This window comes from Pogoniulus pusillus, chromosome 29, assembly GCF_015220805.1.
Source record: "Pogoniulus pusillus isolate bPogPus1 chromosome 29, bPogPus1.pri, whole genome shotgun sequence".
NCBI classification, from domain to species: domain Eukaryota; kingdom Metazoa; phylum Chordata; class Aves; order Piciformes; family Lybiidae; genus Pogoniulus; species Pogoniulus pusillus.
Window position 1 is genome coordinate 11,301,625 of NC_087292.1, and position 20,249 is coordinate 11,321,873.

Sequence of the window (20,249 nt, forward strand, 5' to 3'; positions counted from 1 at the left end):
TTAATCTCTACCTCTAGATAAACACGGGAAGGGGAGGGGGAGGGTGTCACCATGCACACACAGGTACTGAGAGCCGCCTGCTTTCCCCAGCAGCATCAGCTGCTTACATGTGAGCACATCAAACAAAGCTTGAGCTTTGCAAAATGAAAGTGAAATGAAATAAATAAATCCTACCATTCGTTTTGTGAGAGCTGGCTTTAAAATTAGCAGGTTTTAGACATGGGGAAAGAAAAGCCCTCCAAAAACCACATCCTACCTTATTTTAAACAGTGAACACTACTCATTATTTCATTCTGCTTTAGTAAGGTAAACTACTTTGGTTTCTTGTTTGCAATGAAGTTTATCTGTACAAAATATTTATATTATATTCATATATTTCAATTCTATAAAAAATGTGATTAGAAACAGGTATGTATGAGCAAACACCTACTCCCTACCCATAGCAATATGTGTGTGTGTGTGTGTGTAAGAATGAGTAACTTTATTCAACTGGTTTTTAACTTCTATTTCATCATTGCTGGATGCTGAAGATACCACATGAATTGCAGAGAGACAATTTGAAATGAGGAGCACAACAGAGCAGCAATTTAACCAAGTTTAAAGGCAAGTAGGACCAGTTTAGGGATGCTCAGCCGTTTCACGTTGGAAGGCGCAGCATTCCCTGGGCTGCCTCTGCCTACTGCTTGCTGCAGGCCCTCTGTTTGCTGAGCCCATCCTTGTGCAGCCCAAAGGGCTGGCAGAGGCTCTGCATTGCTTACTGATGCCACAACTCAGCTTGGTCCTGGTTTGCAGGCTAAATCTGGGACTACTTTTCTGATTTACTTAAGGCTGGGATCACTATCTGTCCCAGTAAGACACAGCCACCAGTGGCATGGATGCAGCCAGCTTGCTAGGAGGCTGGCAAGGATACAGCCTTTGGGCTGTGCCCAGGCATCACTGGGATGGGCATAAACTAATCCAGGCCAAATCACATCCTGGGCTGAACTCACTAGGCTGGAAAAATGGTGCAAAGATCACAGGCTGCTGTGAGAGCTGTGGCTGGGAGATGGGCAGGCATGGTCCAGGGTTGTCCTTGGCTCCTGCTGGAGGGAGCCCTGGGCTGAGCAGTGCCCAGTCACATTCCCCATGCTCTTATTGATGCTTCCACAAAGGCTCAGGCATCTTACCTGTGGGTGTCTGTCTTTCTTCATTTCCATATGCCCTCTTCCATCAGCCAGCCATGGGTACTTCAGCCTCACTCTGCTCAGATATTTTGGGCATCTGCAGTCTGGACAAAAGCTCCAGTCCTGCCAGGAGCCCTGCATGGGCTTGAATGGAAAAAAAAATTAAAATATCCCATTGTGTTGGGCAAAGGTTTCTAGGCACTGCCAGTCACCTGCCCCAGCCCCTCTCCCCATGGGCAGGGGAGTGGCCCCAGCGCTACTCTGCAGCTGCCCAGCTGAGACACAGCCTGCCAACGAAAGAGTAAATCAAATCCAAATGTTTATAGCACTGGCACTGCCCAGGTCATGTGCCTAGTAAAGATGAAGAGTGCACGAATATTTTGTTGTAGCTGTCATCCAAACTGCCAGAAATGGTGGCTGTGCAGAGCCTCCTGGCACAGTGCTGGAGGAGGCTGGTGGCTCAAGCCCTGCCTGAGAGGTGGATGGCTGGCTGGATACACACGGGAGTTTAGTTCTGTTTTGGAAACTGGCCCAAGGCCTTTGTGCACAGGCACGAGACTGGGGGCAGATGTACCTACAAGGCACTGAACTCCAGCACAGCCCCAGCTCCTGCAGGTGTCTGCAGCACATCCCAGTTGCTACAGGCTTGTGTGCTGCAAGTCTTAGAAAAACCCTACACTAACCCATCCAAGTGTATCCTGAGCCTGCTGCCCAAGAGCGCTGCAGTGTGACGGTTACAACAGGCTTACTCATTTCTCCAGTGAGTAAAATTGAAAGAGGAGCCCCAAGGGTGCAGGGCCGGGTGTGGGGCTGACAGCAGATAAGGAGCACCTCCCTAATCTCCAGCCCCAGCAGCCAAAGGGTGAGGGTGATAACTCACACCAGCCCTGGCTCACAGCAGTGGCAAGGGGGTGGTGCTGCTGGTTTGAGTGTTTGCAGACTTTCCCTCATTTTGGGGGAGTTCATCTGCAGCATCCCCCAGCCCAGCACCCCCTCATCCTTCTCCAAGAGCCAGTGGGAGCTGATAGTGGTGACAAGCACAGGGCATGCACCTTGTCCCTCTTATCTTGCCTCCGCTGTTGATGCCCTGTCCTCCCTGCAGCATAACCGTGGGACACGGTGGCTACAGCAGACAGCATCTTTCATCTGATCGATCACTCTGTTTAGGGTGATTTAAAGTCTAGAAACTGGAGAGAGTGAAGGTCCCAACCAAGGCTTGTCCTAGGCCACCCCATGGGCTGTCTGATGTTGGGAAGCCAGGATTGCAGTGACGCCTGGGAGGCCTCTGATTCAGTGCTGGACTGGGATTTTGGATCTGATACCTGTTCTTTATCTGCCCCCTTGGAGAGCTGCCAGACAGGCTGGTTGGGTCAGGCCTGTGCCCATTTTTGCCTGTTTCCTATGCTATGCACCTGCAGCTGCACCACTCCTGCACCTCTGATTTGCCTGCTCTGTATTGCCTGCCCCCGGCTCATGGGGATAAACTCCATTGACCTCTCACTGGCCTCCCCATGTGCCAAACTGCACATGATAAGTTTTGCTCCAAAGCACATTTTTGTCAGAGGGCAGCAAGATAAAAACCTTAAAATAGCTCGACGCGACATTCACCAGGGTCTGTGCCACCACGCTTCCCACACACCACCCTCCTTCATCCTCCCTGCCCAGCTTTGAGCATCAACATCCCCAGGGCGAGGCTGGGTTCCTAAAAATCGAAGCAGGAAATGCAGAGCTGCTCCTGTCCACTTGCATTACACTATTCTGGTGGCAGGGCACGGCATGGCACCAAGTGTGTGATATGACACCACCAGTGCTGCAGAACAAGACTCTGCCTCTGCTTTTGGGGTGCCCCTGGTCCCTCAGGAGCTTGCTGCTGGGCCCCTGCCTCCAGCTTGCTGCAGGGAGCACCACACACTCTTGACCTTCTCTCATTTGGCTCAGCTGCACTCCTTGGCCACATGCCCAGTAAAAGAACAAAAGTGGAGAGCCCCAGTGATGGGCCAGCAATCTGGGGGAGGGCACAGCTCCCTGCAGGGCTCCTCTCCAACGACAGAAACTAACAGGGCATAAAAATGAAACAAGCCCCTTGCTGCCTTTGCCACCCCTTGCTCCCCGTAGGCTAGCCTGCTGGGTTCCTTGCCAGGGCACACTGGCAGCTCTTGGAGGCTGGGTGTCTTGTGGAAGATTGGAGGAACTGTTGCCAGAATGCTCTCTTGGAAAGGCCAATTCCATCTACAGCTCCACTTCCAGCTCTATCACTTTCCTTGCAGGGTGAGCCTGCTCCTTTAATCCCACCAGTACCAACTGTCCTGGGTTCTTGACAGTGCTGCCAAACAAGTGTTACAAAAAAACTTTAGCCTCTCACAAATTTTAGGCACATACTCCTGCTCTCCCTCATTTCATCTTTAGTTTTGTGCAGCTATTAGCATGCCATATTTAAAGGCACAGTTTCAATTAATATCTTGAGCTTTCCCACTTTCCTTTTTTCCCCCCCCTAAAAAAAAAGGCAAAACAAGATTAAATATAGTCATCAGAGAAAACAAACATAGAAAAACCTGTGTGGGCATTACAAACAATCTCAGAAATGCCCATGAGAGCAACTGCTTTTAGACAGTGAAAAATCTCAGTGGAGAATCTGCAGGGCAGGCGCAGCACTAAGGAAACAAAGCACTTCATAGAGGAAGATGTGGTCTGTGCTCTACTTTCCCTCAAGCCCCTTTGCTACCACTGTCTCATACCTGGCTGATTGCAGATGGCCTTGCAGAAGCAAGCTGGGATCCCTGGGGCAGTCCTGTTGGCATCACCCGGCCATGCCAAGGGAAATGGTGCCGTTTGCTCTGTCCCATGGTTACTGCAGAGGCACAGTGCATGCCTCTGGGCAGTGCTCTGGAGGTGGTCACAGTGTCACCTTCAGCCTGGGTCAGACACAGTTTGTCTCCAAGGATGAGCTGTTGTGGCACACCACACATTCTTTTACTCATTATATTAATTCTTTATTTATGGTATGACTACTAAAAGCAGCTGAGCTCACTCTGACTTGCTTATGACCCTGGAACAAGCCTTTTTAGGTCCCACCTTGTGGTGTAGATGATGCTGGTGGCTTTGTCCAGACCTCCCACGAGGACACACGTTTCCTCCTCTCCACGCCCCACAGGCTCCAGCAAGATGGGCAGCAGAGAGGCAGTCTTGGTGTGTGTCTGGTGACCTGCCAGCACAGGAGCTCATCCCCTCCTGCACATGGCATGTGTGTGGCCTGTGACACACCTAATGGCCAACTGGCTCTGGTTCCCCTGCACAGCACAGGAGAGAGCCAAGCCAGGATGAGCAGAGCTGTCATCTCACAGGGACATGACAGGCACCAGCAAGATCCTGGGCTGCAAGCTGGCCCTGAGCTGAGATGCTGGCAGAGCCCACGCTAGCTGGAGCTTGACTCTGCCAGGTCTGGCTGAGGGACCAGCCTTGTCCTCACAGGTGCCCTGCCTGAGGAGCAGCCAACAGTTGCCACCCGACGCTTCTTTTCAAAGCTGATTTACTCCCAGGCTGACCAGCACACCAAAGCTCAGATGCCTACCCAGGCTTTCACCCGGCGTGAGGACGCAGGGGTGCTGAACCCAAGGGAGAGCTTGGCTCAGGGAAATCCCATTTGCAGCGGTGCAGTCTGACTGGGAAGCAAGGTTTTGCTGCAGCTCCTGGCGGGCAGCGTGGGCAGCACCACTCCCTGGCACAGCAGCTGCTCCAGGAGCTCACAGCACAGGTTCGGCTGCTCTGGCCCTGGAAGAGCTTCCCAAAGCCGGTGTGAGAAGGCTTGGCCGTGTCCCCTCAGCGCAGCCCGGCTGTATGCAGATGCCGGCGGTACGCTGGCAACCGCCGTGAGCCGCACACCTGCTCATGCAAAGGCAGAGCTCAGGCAAAGGCAGGGCTCACGCAAAGGCAGGGCTCACGCAAAGGCAAAAGCAGGGCTCAGGCAAAGGCAAAAGCAGGGCTCATGCAAAGGCAGGGCCCATGCAAAGGCAGGGCTCACGCAAAGGCAAAAGCAGGGCTCAGGCAAAGGCAGGGCAGCAGCCGGGAGGGGGCGGTCGGCAGGGGAGCTCAGCCGTCGGCCGCCGCAGGAACCTGGCCGTTGTGCACGGGTGGCTGCTCTGCATGGGCCATGCTGCCAGCTTGAACTTCTGGCCTGCCGGTGCTTCGTGCACCCACAACAGCCACCCCTGCTGCCCTCCTTGCCCGCAGAGCCTAGGCTGAGCCCTCACCCCCAGGCAGGCAGGCAGCAGAGAAGCATCTCTCTCTCGCCAGTTTCCCAGGAGCAACAGCCCCTCAGCCCTGTCCCCAGCAGACTCAGAGATAAGGCTGGAGGATGACTGGGTCGTGCTGCCATCGAGACAAAATAAAGCCTGGCTGCTTCGATACATTTTCCCCCCCTTAATTGTTCTATTTCCATGCACAGCATAGGCCTGGCCTGCCTGCTCTTGCCAGGAAAGACCAGGGCTGATCATTGTCAGATGGTTCGTACAGAGGTTTCTGCTTTGTTTTGTTTTCACAAGGGTACAAGAGGATAGGGGGAGGGAAAGAACCTTCGTCCTCTTCTTAAAATAATTTAAGAGCTTTCCACTGTCTGTGCCAGGCTCAAACAGACATTTGCATAACAAATGAGCTTCCACCTGCACTTCATCTCCGGGTGGCTCTTGCAGGAAGAGGCTCCATCTCGGTCCTGGGCCTGGGTCGCCTCTGAGAAAGGGAGGGCATGTGTAGGATTAAAAAGTCTTGGCACTTTTGTCAACCCAGCCTTTGTAAATGGCCTCTGGAACATGTGAGCAGTAACACATTTGCTGTGGTAACCAACGAGTAAATCCAGACATCTTTTATTTTGCTGTAAAAACGCTACAAAGCAAGCTGATTAGTGAAGATTTCTCTCCAAGCTACAGCCTGTTGACAGCAAGACCAGACACTGATTTTCCCATTATCCACTGAAGCAGCCTCTCTGTGCAGGGCATTCTCCTCCATTCAGTGACACATAAGGCACAGCCCAAAGAGCCTGTTCAGGTGCAAAAAAAAAACAAACCAAGAAAAGCCCTTGGAAGTTTCACAGGAACTTCACTTGCCCCTGAGACAGATGAACATCTTTGCTAGTTCAGATGCATGAATCATTCCAACAGATCTGCTATTGCTATTTAAACAGATTTCATTTCAGAGTGCTTCCAGAGAGCATCTGCTGCTATGGCCAAGGTCACAGTTTTCAGCCCAGCAAGCAGATAAAACGGCTGCAAGAGGCCATTGCCAGAGCTGTTTTAGGCAAAGCTGTATCATCTCAATCCCTCTGCTGAGGAACTGGAGGAATTTTCCAGCTCACATCCTCCTTCTGGGAGGGAGAATGTGGGGGAGTAAAGCTTACTTACCTTCATGTAGAGCTGTGAAGCATCAAGAGTATTTTCGCAAGAAACTGGGTGGAAGCAAAGGCTATCAGAGTCCAAATACCCCATCAATTATATTAGACTATTGTATTTTAGGGAAGAAAGGGCACTCCCAGCAATACCACAACATCCTTTTTAGACAGTGACTGAAAAAATGGTGCAGTTACTCATTCTGAAATGAGTTTCTGTAGAGGTTAGATACATTTTTTTTGCATGACATCATAGGTAGAAAGCTAAAAAAATTATTCCATAATCAGTCAGAAACTATCATCCTGCCACCCTCCTTTTTCCTTTAAACTCTGGAATCTGGCATTTTTACACAGAGTTACAGAGTAAACCCCAAAAAACCTTTGCAACATTAGACATCCATCCTCTGCACCAAGTGAGACCCACATGCACCTCTCCTCCTGACACCCTTCAGGACTGTTTAGTTCCACCTGACAGGGCTGAGCTCTCAGGTCAAGGCTTGGCAGAACTAGCCTCTGTCCTAAGTACAGGGTTAAATCATGGCTTTTACTCCCTGAGTTTACAGCAGACACTGTGCATGCTCAAGTTTCCCTGACCCACTTCCATCTGCCAGCTGTTTCACACATCTGCCTGAGATGTTCCTCCACTAGCTTCACTTGATCACAAAACCATCCCCCTTTACGTGTGCACACACCACCACCACCACCCCAAATCCCTTCCCCCCGGCAGATCCCTTCAGCAGCTCTACTGGACACTGACAGGAGACACTAACAAGCTCCTTTAACACCCAGGCTGGCAGCCTGCATATCCCAAGCAGGATAGGACAGGCTCCTTCAGGCTCATCACGGCTCACAGTCCAACCTGCTGGGCTGTGCTCTGTTTCATTCAATTCGATCAAAGCCCCAGAGATGCCATATGGCTCCCAGGAATGTTTCACTGGGGAGGGAGGGTTTGGTTTGCAGCAGGATGGTTACGGCTGGCAGAGTCTGGGGAGTAGCTCCCATCCCTGCTCCTGAGTGCCCGTGGGAGACAAATGGCTCTGATGGCACTCAGCCACACCAGTGCTGAAAGCCTGGGGAGGAAAGCACAGCTCTGGAGCTGTGAGAGGATACTTTGAGAATGAGTGGTCCCTCGTAGGACACAGGGCTTGCTCTAAGAGCTGAACAAAAGTAAGCACCAAAACCCCTGAGAAGGGCAGAAGCACAGAACTTCAGCCCCCTCCATCCCAGACTGAATGGTGCATGTGGCAGCTAAACATTCCCTGGAACAGCCCAGATTGGAGAGAGGAGCTGCTCTTGTGCTGTGCACCCCACCTGGGATCTGCTCTGCTAGGACAGGAGAGCTGGGAGCCACACTCAGCACATCAGAGGATCCACATGTCTTAAAGTCCTGAGGGCAGGCATCTATCTGAGTGCTCCAGTGTCACTGTTTGTGAGTCACACCTGGCTTTCCGCAGCACTTCTTCATGCTTGTGGCCTATTGAAATTGTGGTTTCTAAAGGATGCCAGCTCAGGGTGATTTGTTTTCCACGCTAGCCAACCATCCCCTCCATGGCACCAATGAAAGACTCCCGTTTCAGACATTCCCAAGAGACTGAGCTGTGATTATGGCAGAGGCACTCCAGGAGGAAAACACAACACTGGGAAAAGTGTTGCAGTTACCTGGTGGATTTTGCTTCTGCTTCAAGACATGAGACTGAGAAAGTGAAGCCTACAAAAAAGCCACTGTATGGGGAGGTACACAGTCAAAGCATGTCACAGGCAGAGGTTTTCTACAGCAGATAAATTAGGACTCCCTGGGCCATTCTGAAATAATCAAAGAGCCTAAATGCTGCTTACAAAGTGCATACCTGTTCCTCACAGCCTGTACTGGACTCTGATCTGTCACAGTGCAATGAGGCAGCGAAGGCTCTTCTTGGGCTTTCAAAGCACCCTTTTATGGGATGAGGCATTATAGTTGGAGAAGTGAACAGGAGCTTGGACACTTGTCTTAGTGTCTGCCAGGAAAAGACTGGTCCCAGAGTTGCCATTACTGCCTGCACTGCTGCTGCATGGGCCCTGGGAGAAGTCAAAAGAAGTTCCCCCTTGAGTTAAGGAAGTCTCCAAGTGTGGTCTCAGTAGAGCAGAATAGAGGGGGAGAAGAACCTCCCTAGACTGATGTGGAAGAAGTTCTAAGCTGTGTGCTAGAGTCAGTCCAATTCTAAGGATGATGCATAAAGATCACAGAATCATCCAGGCTGGAAAAGTCCCTCAGGATCACCAAGTCCAACCTATAACCCTACTCAAGATTCACCCTAAACTATATCCCTAAGCATCACATCCAAATGACCCTTAAACACATCCAGGGTTGGTGACTCCACCACCTCCCTGGCAGCTCATTCCCGTGCCTGACCACTCACTCCAGCTTCCTTCTCTCTGTACCATCTCTCTATGCCTTCCTTCTCCTGTATATTTTGCCCAAGCTCATTTCCAAGAATTAATCTCATCTTGGTTCAACCAGGTACAAACATCACCAGACTCCTTATCTTGAGGCACTCTCTCAAAATAGGCTGGATGTTAGGAGGAAGTTCTTCACAGAGAGAGTGATTTCCCATTGGAATGGGCTGCCCAGGGAGGTGGTGGAGGCACCATCCCTGGAGGTGTTCAAAAAATGCCTGGATGAGGCACTCAGTGCCATGGTCTATTTGATTGGGTAGGGCTCAGTGATAGGTTGGACTGGATGATCTTAGAGGTCTCTTCCAACCTGGTTGATTCTATGAGAATGTTACACCGAGAGCTGAGGGAACTGAGGCACATACAACGACCAGGAAAGCTCTGCAGGCTACTCTCCTGTTGTCTGGGAGGGACAGTAGATACCACTGTGCCCTGGACCTTTGGTTTGATTTGCAGTTCCCTGTCCTCTTCGCTGCCTCCTCAGTGACTGCCTGGTGCCATCTGGTACCGAATCCTGCCACACCAGTATGTGGTGCACCACAGGTACCAGTAGCCATCTAAATAGCCATCAGTTAAAAAAGAAAACCCAACTCCAATAGCAGAAGGCCAGCAAATAGCTGACACAGTTCCCAGGCAAACACAAAGAACGCTTTTGGAGCGTCATCGCTGTCCCTTTGTTTGCTGGATGCAGTAACAGAAAATGCAAAGGAAGAAAAAATATACCCTCAGAGTGGCAGCTTAGTGTGGGTGAAGCAGGCTGGGGCATGCCCAAGGAAAGGAGAGTCAGGCTCCATGTGTGTCTGCTGGCAACGGGAAATAAATGTGCCCAAAAGCACTTAAAAAAAACCCCAACAACATAAAAGGGCCCAGCCATGATTGCAGCAGTTAGAAGTGATATATTCTTGGCATGGAAACAAAAAGCAAATTCATAGCAGGTTTGAAGCTGATCTTACTGGCTTACACGGGGTTTTATACTTAGGTAATTCTATTGTTGGCTGGAGCTACCTGATTGATGCCTGAATAAGGTCCTGATCCAGCAAACATTTACTTATGTGCTTTAGTTTTACCTTTGCCCTTGGACACTCGGTTAATTTCACTCAGTGAAGATAGTGCTTGTCTGGAAAGCTGAAGCCTTTGCAAGATGCAAATCTGTGCTGTAAAGCCTGAAGCGAAGAGTAAATTTTGCAAGGCAAGGTGATGTCTCCTGGGCCGTGGTCATTCTAATCCCAAGACACTGCCAGCCCCAGGCTGCACATCTCAAAGCCAAATGATTGCTCTTATAGGTCACTTTGATCCAGCAGCTTTAGGAAGCCTTAGCACAAACCTGCAGCTGTGTCCAGCTCTGTCTCAGCAACAAGTTGAACATGAGACAGCCACATAACACCAAGTCCGTTCTGATGACACCATCTTACCTGCACAGATCATCCAAACAGGCTGGTAGACACAGCAGGAACTCCCAGGATTGGTTATTTTCCTTCAAGAAAGTGATGTTGAGCATTAAAGGCACTGTATTTGCCCTGCACTCTCCCCACCTATAAGATAAAAGAGAAGGCTTCATTCATCAAATACCAACCTCTAACAACAAAACCTCTGGGTCTGCTTCAAGGGAGCATGAGAAAATTGTCAGTGAGAGGTGAGCAGAGAGAAGATGTGAGCTCGCAGAGGAACAGGGAGGACAGCAGGTTCAGCCAGCCGGCGAGATGCCGCGGTGGCTGTGTGTCCGGCAGTGCAACGGCTCACGTGCCCCTCACATGCTGCTAAAACCAGGCAAATGAAATGAAAAGGGGCTGTGAGCCTTGGGACAGCTGCTTTCCTCACTGCCGCTGCCAAACCTTCCTGAGCAGCTATTCCTCAGCACAGGGGAGAATTAATTTGCTTTGCAATGGAGCCATGGGGCACAGTGGACAGTTGGGGTTCAGAGACAGTGGGCATAAAGCGGCCATGGCCCAGCGGCTGTGCGGCAATCAGGACCAACAACCTGGAGCCATCCCTAAGGGTGCTCAAGGAGGCTGGAGGAGGGCCCAGAGCAAAACTCCTCTGGTACAAACCCCTTCTCCTTCCTATCTGACATGATTGGCCAAGACACATCAGTCCCCAGCCCCCAAACTAGCAATCTCCATCCAGCAAAGCTGAGATACTGCAAGTGCCCAAGGACCACAAGCTGTGGGACATTTCCCTCCCAGAGACACCAGGCAAAAGGTATAATCATCAAGCACAAGCCCCTGGATCTTTAATTTCAGCATGCCTGCAAGCTGAAGGCAGCCTTTGGCCCAGCCTCTCAGCTGCACCCCACTCCTGGGAAGTGAAAAAGAACCAATGAATGGCACTGCCCACACCTCATGCCAGATCTATGCCAGTCTGCTCCAAGTGAGTGGCTCCTATAGGCTGCCCTAACCTGGGCATGTCAATCCAGAGCCTGCCTTCAACCTATGTTAATCCAATCTGCAATGAATGAGAGCAGGCAGAGTCCTGATCCAGCAGAGAAAGGGCAGTGGGTGGAACCACATCCTCCAGGGCTAGCATGCACCCTGCAGCCCCAGCCCTTACAGTACAGTGAGCTCCAGGCCATGACCACACAGCCTGGTGCATCCTGAATGGCGAGGCTGAAGCATGGGGCCAGAGACCTCTCCCAGGAGCAGCAGTGCATTTCCAGAGCAACTCCTCTGAACTTGGCTTTGCTCATACCACAGCAGCAGCAGCCTGGAGAACTGAATGTTGCCTCTCTAGGAAGATGTAATTATACATAAAACTAGAAGAAGGAAGTGTTAGTTAAAATTTGATGCTTCTGGAAGGCAGCCGGTTCATTAGCATTACTTTAATGAGGCACTAACCTCACTGTAGTGCTTTTATTAATGCTTGTTGCTTACTGGGTGCCAACTGCTTGGCTCTTCTCCGACAGGCTGGCTGGTCTGCAAAGCAAATGGTTTAGGGGTCCTTTGATGCAAAATGCAAGCACGTTCACACCACAGCCAGGACAAACGACAGTTGGTGAGATGAGACAGCCCAAAACTCACCAGATGGTGCCCAGAGCAGGCAATGCAGTGAGAGAGTAAGATCAGGGCAGGCAGGGAGGGGACAAGTAGAGGGAGAAGAGGAGATGCTGGTTCTGCCGATGCTCCCAACACCACTCCCGTTGACTGCAATAGGGTCAGGATGAGGGCCAGGACAGTGAGCAGTAACAGTGCATCAAGACATGATGTGGGGGAGGTTTGATGTCGAGGGAAACCACTGAGTGGTCCAGGAGTCAGGAGGCAGGTCTCTGATGGCTGAGCACTGCAGTCTACTTATCCTCTACTACTGCTGCAGGTACCTCATGAGCTTTGAGGCCACATCTGTGCCTAGCCTGGATCTCACCACAGACCTTCTTTGGTTAAAAGTCAGTCCTTAATCCAAACAACTTCCAAATGCTTAAGTCATCTGTATCCCAAAAGCCCCTGCCCCAGTGCCTGTTGTGGAATAGATTGTGCTTTCCAGGTGCCCCAGACACTACTGTGGACCTGGTCTGCCTGGAGGAGACCCAGGAGAGGACAGAGTCCCTCTGGTCCCTCCACACACTACACATGCTATTGCCCATGACCCTCTTGTGCCATGGAAGGGAATAAGGGATTTTGCCCCCACCCAGCCCTGCCAAGTTGGTGGAGCCCACCTGCTTATGGGTGCTGTCCAGGCACTCTGCACACACCTTTTTCTCGTGGACAGAAGGTCAAGGATTACCCCAGCAGCTGCTGGGCCAGACTCCCCTCCACCTCCTGGGAGCTGAGGTGAGCATATGCCTTATGTTTCTCCTCCTGTTCCTCAAAAGACTCTGAATAGAAGGATTAGAAATTAGTCACTGCCTCCTGACACAACAGAGCCAAGGCGCCAGCACTGGCTGATATTCCAGCACGGTGGAGAGCAGGGGGGCAGCCGCATCCATGGGAGCAGGAATGAGAACAGCTTGTCGGAGAGCCTTGCCTGCAGGGGCCACCCCTCTAGGAGCTACCACTCAATAGGAGCAGAGGCATCAAAGGCAGCTTTGCCACCTCACTGTTTTGGCCTGGCTGAGGGCCAATGCCGTTTCCCAGCAGCGTGCACTAACCTGCAATTAGGCACTTCCCCCTCCCAAGTGCTCAAAGGTAGATCTCACCCATGCTGAGCCAAGGTTTTTCTCCACATAGGAGGTGGGCAAAGCAGCAAAGAGCTGAACTGGTGCTGCCTGAACACAGCTCCACTAGAAAACCCTCCCTACCTCGCAGAGGGGTCCTTTGCAGCCTGGGCGGTGCCATACATGACCCCATGCTCGTCCTGGGTACCAGAGTACTCTGCCTTATTTGGAGTCATGGTCTGAAGTCAAGTTCAACCACGACTTTAGTCTGGTGTCCACAAATGGCTTCAGAGGCATTGCATCACAAATTTGATTCTTCATGTGATTTCACATGATTTTAGTCAATAAAAAGTGGGAAGAAGACTACCCAGATAAAAGAGGAGGAAGTCAGTTGGCTGCCTGGTAGCAGAGCAATGGGCTGGGTCCAGCTGGTCTAAACACAAGGCAGAATCAGGAAGAAAAGTTTCTGTCCTCCAGTATATTCTGCCCATACTGCAAAGCAAGAACACCTAACTACCAAACATCCCAACAAAAAAACCAAACCCAAGCCAACCAACCGACCAAAAAAAACCTAACCAAACAAAAAGCAAAACAAAAAACCCAAAACAAACCAAACACCCTCCTACCCCCCCTGCCCCAACAACAGAAAAAGAAAACACCAGAAAAAAAGCCAGAGGATATTTTCAAGTAACACTAGTCAGATGAAGCCACATAGAAAGTGACTGCGGTAGGAAACTGGGACAGGTGTAAAATAAAAATGTTTTGCTAAGGGTCTTTTGGCAAAATGTGACAGGTTCTTTTACCATCAGTTCTACTCCAGGCTTTCCTTCTGGGTGGCACCAAGGGGCCACTGCCTGTGGTTCACTAGCTAGAGCACAGGGAAGCAGGGGGTTTGCTCACTCTGCCTCTTGAGTTAGCATGGGCTAATGGAGATACCATCTTCCTCCTGCTTCTGCCAGCAGCCCCACCCTAGAGACCAAGGGATACACAAACTGCCTCTGCCTGGCAGGTGTTATTTGCTCTCCCGTGGCAGCTCACAGCTCTTAGAGAAGCTGACTACAAAAGCTCAGCAGTCGTTGCTATTTATTCTCAACCCTGGCTCATTTTTTGTTGAGATGCCCAGGTGAGTAGGCAGGCAGTTGCTTCTCCCAACGATTTTCTAGTGGGTGGAGACATCAAATATTTGCTTTCAAAAGTATTTGCAGCAGCTCCACTGTAATAAACAACATCAGCTGAAATGCTCAAAAATGACAGAGGAGTGCTTCTGTGCTTTTGTTCTCTCATGAGCCTTGCTAAGATGATGACCCAGAAACTCTTGGACTGCGTTGCTTTGAGTGTAATCCCATGGGCAGCACATTGAGGTGTATGATAGTTTCAGTGGAAGATGCCCACAGGATTGGATCTGAGACCTTCTGGCTCCTATTCAATACCAAACAGATGTGTAGCTCTTAAGGAACAGCTTCCCATCACACTAGTACAGATGCAGAGCACCCAGTACTGTTGCAGCTGAACACAATTTAGTCTTTGCATTTCAGGAGCAGAGCTGCCTGAGGTCCTGTGCTAATTACAGACTGTTCATCTCCTGTCATTCTACTTTACATTGCAAGACACCATCCAATAAACCGACCTGGGGAACGGCTTCTTATCTTTGAGGTGAGGAGGCTCCAGCTGTGGCAGTGTGGAAGCTGCATTCAAGGTCAAGTCAGGGAAAGGCTTCACTTTATATAGGGAAGGCTGAGTCAAGACCTTTTCTGTATGAGTGACACAGCCTGTTGAGTAGCTAGCAACAGAGTCACCAAGTGAGGTGTCCTTATTTGACACCTCTGGAAGTGGAGCAAATCCCAAATAAGTCCTCCCTCCTTCAAAATGCACTCACATAATGGCCGTATTTCAAGAGCAGACTGGGAATTTTAGAGACCTTCACTGCTGAGACATGTAAAGCAGTGTCCCACTGCTGCTATAGGTACCCAACTCAGTATAAATCTTGCAGAGAGAAACCCACCCAGACCACAGGATTGCTTGGTACCAAGTATTGCAGCCAAAGATCTGCTAGTGAAACACCACTGACTGCAAGGTGAAACAATGCACAGCAACACCAGGACAGAAGAGGATGGTTCCCTCCCAATAGGAAAGTGTGATAGAGACTGAGCAGTGGGCTCAAGTCATAGGAGTATCTTCTTCCCCAGCTCTTACACTTCTCCTGAGTGACTGACAACCAACAAGCCTTTAGGAGTGGATTTCTAACTTGGTGCCATCGATCACTAATAGAATCAGACCCATACAGCACACAGGGTATGACTCAGTGCTAAATGTGTTTTATTCTACCTAGACAGAGAGTATGCTTTTGGTTTCATGTACTCTGCAGTGTCACTCTTTTTCTTCATCTTCTTTTTTTCCTGCCTCTCATAAAGACTTTGCTATGTCAGAATCTGTCAAACAACTCCTTGTGCCATGTTTTTACAAGTATCCTACTTGCTGCTCAGTGCCAAGCACCCTTTTAAACAATACTCAGTAAAGTATTGCATCGCCTGTGCTCTGCTCTTGCATTCCATATTTAGACAAAAGCAAGGGAATTCCCTGCCCTAGACGAGGGCTTGAATGAGGGCATTCACCTCCCACCTCAGATAAAAATGTATGTTCTCATCAGCCTGCTACCCACTTTTATTTATAATGGATTCTACACTTCGTCTACTTAGACAACAGAAGGGAGGGGGAAAATAAGAAAAGAAAAAAGAAACAAGTGAATGTGACCACAGACCCAGTCCTGCTGGGTGCATTCCCAGAGACCAAACCCCAGGCAGCAGTGGAGATAACACCCAAACCTCACACCGACACACATGGAAACGCCACACCCAAACCCCACACTGACACACTGCCTGAACGCATAGTGAGGGACAGCCAGAGCACAGCCAAAGGAGGCTGTCAGTGTAAACAAGCAGCAAAGTTATGGTCTGACACAGATGAAAATTGTCAAGGGGGTTTCTGGAAATGCATGAGGACCTTGTTGCCACCTGAGTCACTGGGTCAAGGGATTTCTCTGGAGTCACCAGTCAGCAGGCATGCGGGACTGCAGTGCCCTGCAAGCAGCCAGAGCAGGGAGCTCTGTGATCACTGCACGTATTGCCCCGCACGGTCACCCGTTCAAACTGGCAAAAGCCAGAGTGCAAGGGCTCTTTCCTGACGCTGCAAAAGTCAATGGGGCTGCAGATCCTTCTGGAGTGGCTATTGAAAGGCCACATTCCAGAGCACTGTGCTAATCGCTTTTAGCCAGCCCTCCACATCACTCCAGTCACTAATGTTTAAATTCTTTGCCATACTTTTGTCTACAGAGTGTGGGCCCCCCAGATTTTCTGACATGTGGTTCTTCCACTCACTGCCAAGTCTGCTGGGAGAGGATGTCAGCCTTGCAGGGCAAAAACAGATGCCTTCCACGCACTAACTCTGTTGGAAAAGTTTCAGATCGAGCCTGTCTTCTCTCCTCCTCTTCCCTGCAAACACTAAAAAGATTAATTATATTTGCCCCAAGAACCTACTTTGGAGAAAATTTGAATCCTGAAATTGAGAGTCAGCATTCTCACATGCAGTCTATATAGCCTGAAAGACAGGATGAAAGACTCAAAGAAGGCAAAGTTTGCCCTAGGTTTTGCTTTCATATAGGTAACACATAGGTATAAAAGCCACTACAGTCATCTTAGCTGTATCTGCAGTGCTGCTAGGGACCCTGTTGCAGATAGGATTCAGACGAGCACCCAGCTTTTAACTGCTGTCATTTAATTTTGTTCAATGTTGCTTGAGCTGACGTAATAACAGAGACATCACTCAAGCCTTGACTAGCCTGGTGCTCCTGGTGTTATTACCACTGCTGGGAGCATTCTGGGGACAGTAAGAGGGGGAACAAATAATATGGACAAAGCTGTAGTCTGATAAAGTGAACCTTAGGATCATGTTCAAAAGCACTCAGTTCCCGTTTAGGAACCTAAATGAAGTTGGCAGGATTTCAGAAGTGCTCAGCATCTATCAGCTCCTACTGAGAACATGCTGAGCTCTTCTTAAAATGTTAGAGAAAAACAATTCAAAGAGAAGAGCCAGCCTGGGGCTTACAATTAACATCATTGTATGGGTTTCTAGAGCAGTTTGGCAAGAGCAAAAAAAAGCTGCTTTCACAGAAGATACTGTATATGAATTCACACCTCAAACCACCGGGCCAGGTCTACAAGCAGCCCCCCCACTGCCTGTCTCCTGTAAGAGCTCCATACCCCAAGGAGAATTCCCCACTTTTCTTTTTTCATTGATGCCTTTTACAGTACTTAGTAAATGGGAGTTCTGACCGTACTAGGAGCAGCCACAACAGTGGAGACAAGAATGAGTCGAGTACCTAACAGCTCAGAGCACAACCCAGTGTGCTGCAGTCAGGGTAACTCTGAAAACATCTGGAGAAATGCACTAATTTAGTCCTAACCTGTATTAGTTTTTGACATATAATTAGTAGCAATATTAAATGTCAGTTGGTGCATTTTCTCTTTGAATCCTAGAGTGTTCTTTGTTCTCTGAATGAGAAAGATGATGATGATGTCTGTTCCCAGAGATGACAGAAACAATAGTCTGCCTCGAACAGTCGTGGCCAAGCTAACACCAGTGTGAACCTTCAAGTGATTTATCAGATCTCTCCAAGCATTTCCAGAGGCATCCATGCAGGTGATCTGTCTAAAGAACTTTGACAAGTCCCACTCACTCTTCTGGTTAAACCCTGACACCGATTTATAAGAAAGGCTGTGAATTCAAGCCCTCCTTCTGTTCACAGCTCACAGCCCCTCCAACCTTGGACCAACCGAACCTTGGTACCACATCCAAAATCCCTGAACCAAGCACAACAGCCTTTGTGCCAGGCTTCTGCTCACCCAAGGACACATTATTATTCTTGAATGGGAGAAAGGAGAACAAATTCTTCTCATTAAGATCCTCTTTTTCAGTGTCCTTCATCTTACTTTGGGATTCTGGAAGCTACCTTCCTGGCAGGAGAGGTTGCATATCCTTGCTTTCCAGGTATTTCAAGGGTTACAACATCTGTCTACCTTTTAGTTTGTGGTTTTGCTCAGCCTAATCTCATAGAAAACCTCCAGAGATTCCTCTGGGGACAGAAGGAGCTTAAAGGACCTGATGAGTTTTGCTACCAGTAGGTCTTTTGACTCACCTTGGTATGGGAGGTTAATCTATCATTGGATCTGCTTTCCTAGATGACAGTGCTACACCTCCATCAGAACTGCTACAGTTTGCACAGTATTAGCACAACACAACCTTTTTTCTCTTTTAGCTCAGGAGAAACTTGGTGTTTTCTCAGTAAGGGGTCAAAATGCCATTTCTTGAAGGTGGTGGCAAATGTATTGATTCCAGAAGAGTTGCTGCTCCTACATCAGTTCTAGAACTCAGGAGACAGCTTAAACATTGTGCAATCAGGCATCCTAAGACCTCACAAACTCAGGACATGGTGATTTACTTTCTGACATTTAGAAATGAAAGCAGAACAACAGAAAAATGCAAAGCACTATTTTCCAGTCTGATTAAAACAAGCCCAAAACATGCATGAATTTTCTTGCCAGTCCTCACATACAACAATTGATTAGGAGGTGTTACTCCCAACTATTCCAGCTCATTTTCTACAGCTAATTAACCTTGAAGGCAACAATTTGCCCAGCAGGCACCAGCTTTACAAGGAAACACTATTCCCAGGAGGAAGGCTGCACTCTGTCACCTTCTTTATGAGAACAAACCTACTTGCCATGGTTTGTCTAAGGAGCACTGCTGCCCTTTGCCTCCTGAATTTACAGAACAGGAACAGTCTCCTTGGGAGCAGGGAAGAGTTGGCTGATCATTATGTAGCTGCTGAATGTGGCAAGTACTCATCCTTCTGTTAGCCAAGCTGAGCTTGCTTAGGCAGGAGAGAGGAAGGTAAAAAGAAAGATAAAGACACTAACCCTCATCCTGGAGCCATGAGAGGGGAATGGTGACTAGGGCAGCTCCCTGGAATGATGTTTTTATCCTCAGGAAGCCAATGGCTCACGTCATTGTGCAATAGCATAGAGTTTGGACAAGATCTTTGAGTCTTGGTCCCTTCCATCCCCTGCTCATGTTTACACATCCACTCAATTTCTCCTGTACATTCACACCAAAGAAAAACACCATTAAAATGTCAAGGAAGCCCCCAAGACAATTGTTGTGGTATATTAAACCAGCTTCAATCTTAAACTCTGCTTCTGTGAAATTACTCATTGGACAGGACACTTTAATCCTGAATTACTAATTAAGTGCAGTTGTCACTGTCAGGTGATTGCTGCTTTTACAGGTCAACCACAGCAGGAAAGAGAACTTGGACAAAACATTTCCTGACCTCAGGGATTTACAGGCATCTCCCTCTTACAACAGAGACCTCAGTGCAATAAAAAGGCACACATTCATCATGCAAAAGCCTTCTTCATAAAGCACGAGTGCTGAGACCTGAGTACTGCTTCTGCTTCTCAAACGCTAAATGCCATTTCACTGGCATGACACTGGCACCGCTCCCATGGACGCTTCACAGCAGACTCTGTACGAGAGCTGCAGCCCAAGTGTCACCCAGTGAAACCCAAGAGCCCCATCCATTTTTAGAACCAGGCTGCCTAAAGACATGTTGCATTATCTGAGCAACACGTAAGGGAACAAAATGAACTGCAGCTCCCCTTGCCACTTATTTACCTCCTGTTTAAACAGAGCCTCTTCAGCCCGCTCAGTTCGCCTCCCATGAACCCACTTATTCAGCACCTCTTGCAGGGCAGCCCAGCCTATTTTAAAAGCATGCTGCTGGCTTTTATCTTAAGCTGCCTGCTTTCTTTCTTTCTTTCTTTCTTTTAAAGCTCTTGTACTCTTTAAACTTATTTAAAACATGTTGGTAGATAAAAGTAGTGAGGGGAGATAGAGCAAATGCACCATGGTTGGCATTGCAAATTGGGAATTAAGGCAAGAGATAAAACTCAAACAGATTAAAAATGAAAGTCCCTCCCAACTCCTGACATCCTGTAATCCTGTGAATACCTGCACTCAATGCTTAGGGCCAAACAGCAATGGTCCTTGCTAAAGGGAGTATCCCCCAGGTACTTAAATCAGGGTTTCTTTGAATCAGGGCTTTATGACTTGTTCTTTTCTCTGCTGGCTGCAAACACGTGAG

The 20,249-nt window shown here is 49.1% G+C and overlaps 1 long non-coding RNA gene across 1 annotated transcript; it reads right to left on the bottom strand.

Annotated features, from left to right (window-relative positions):
• Positions 1–6,003: 6,003 nt before the first annotated feature.
• On the bottom strand, positions 6,004–10,636 carry LOC135188461 (uncharacterized). The gene is made up of 2 exons (XR_010307702.1): positions 10,541–10,636; positions 6,004–6,192 (listed from the first exon to the last, which is right to left on the bottom strand). It is a non-coding gene; the product is annotated as an uncharacterized LOC135188461 (long non-coding RNA).
• Between the last annotated feature and the right edge of the window lie 9,613 nt (positions 10,637–20,249).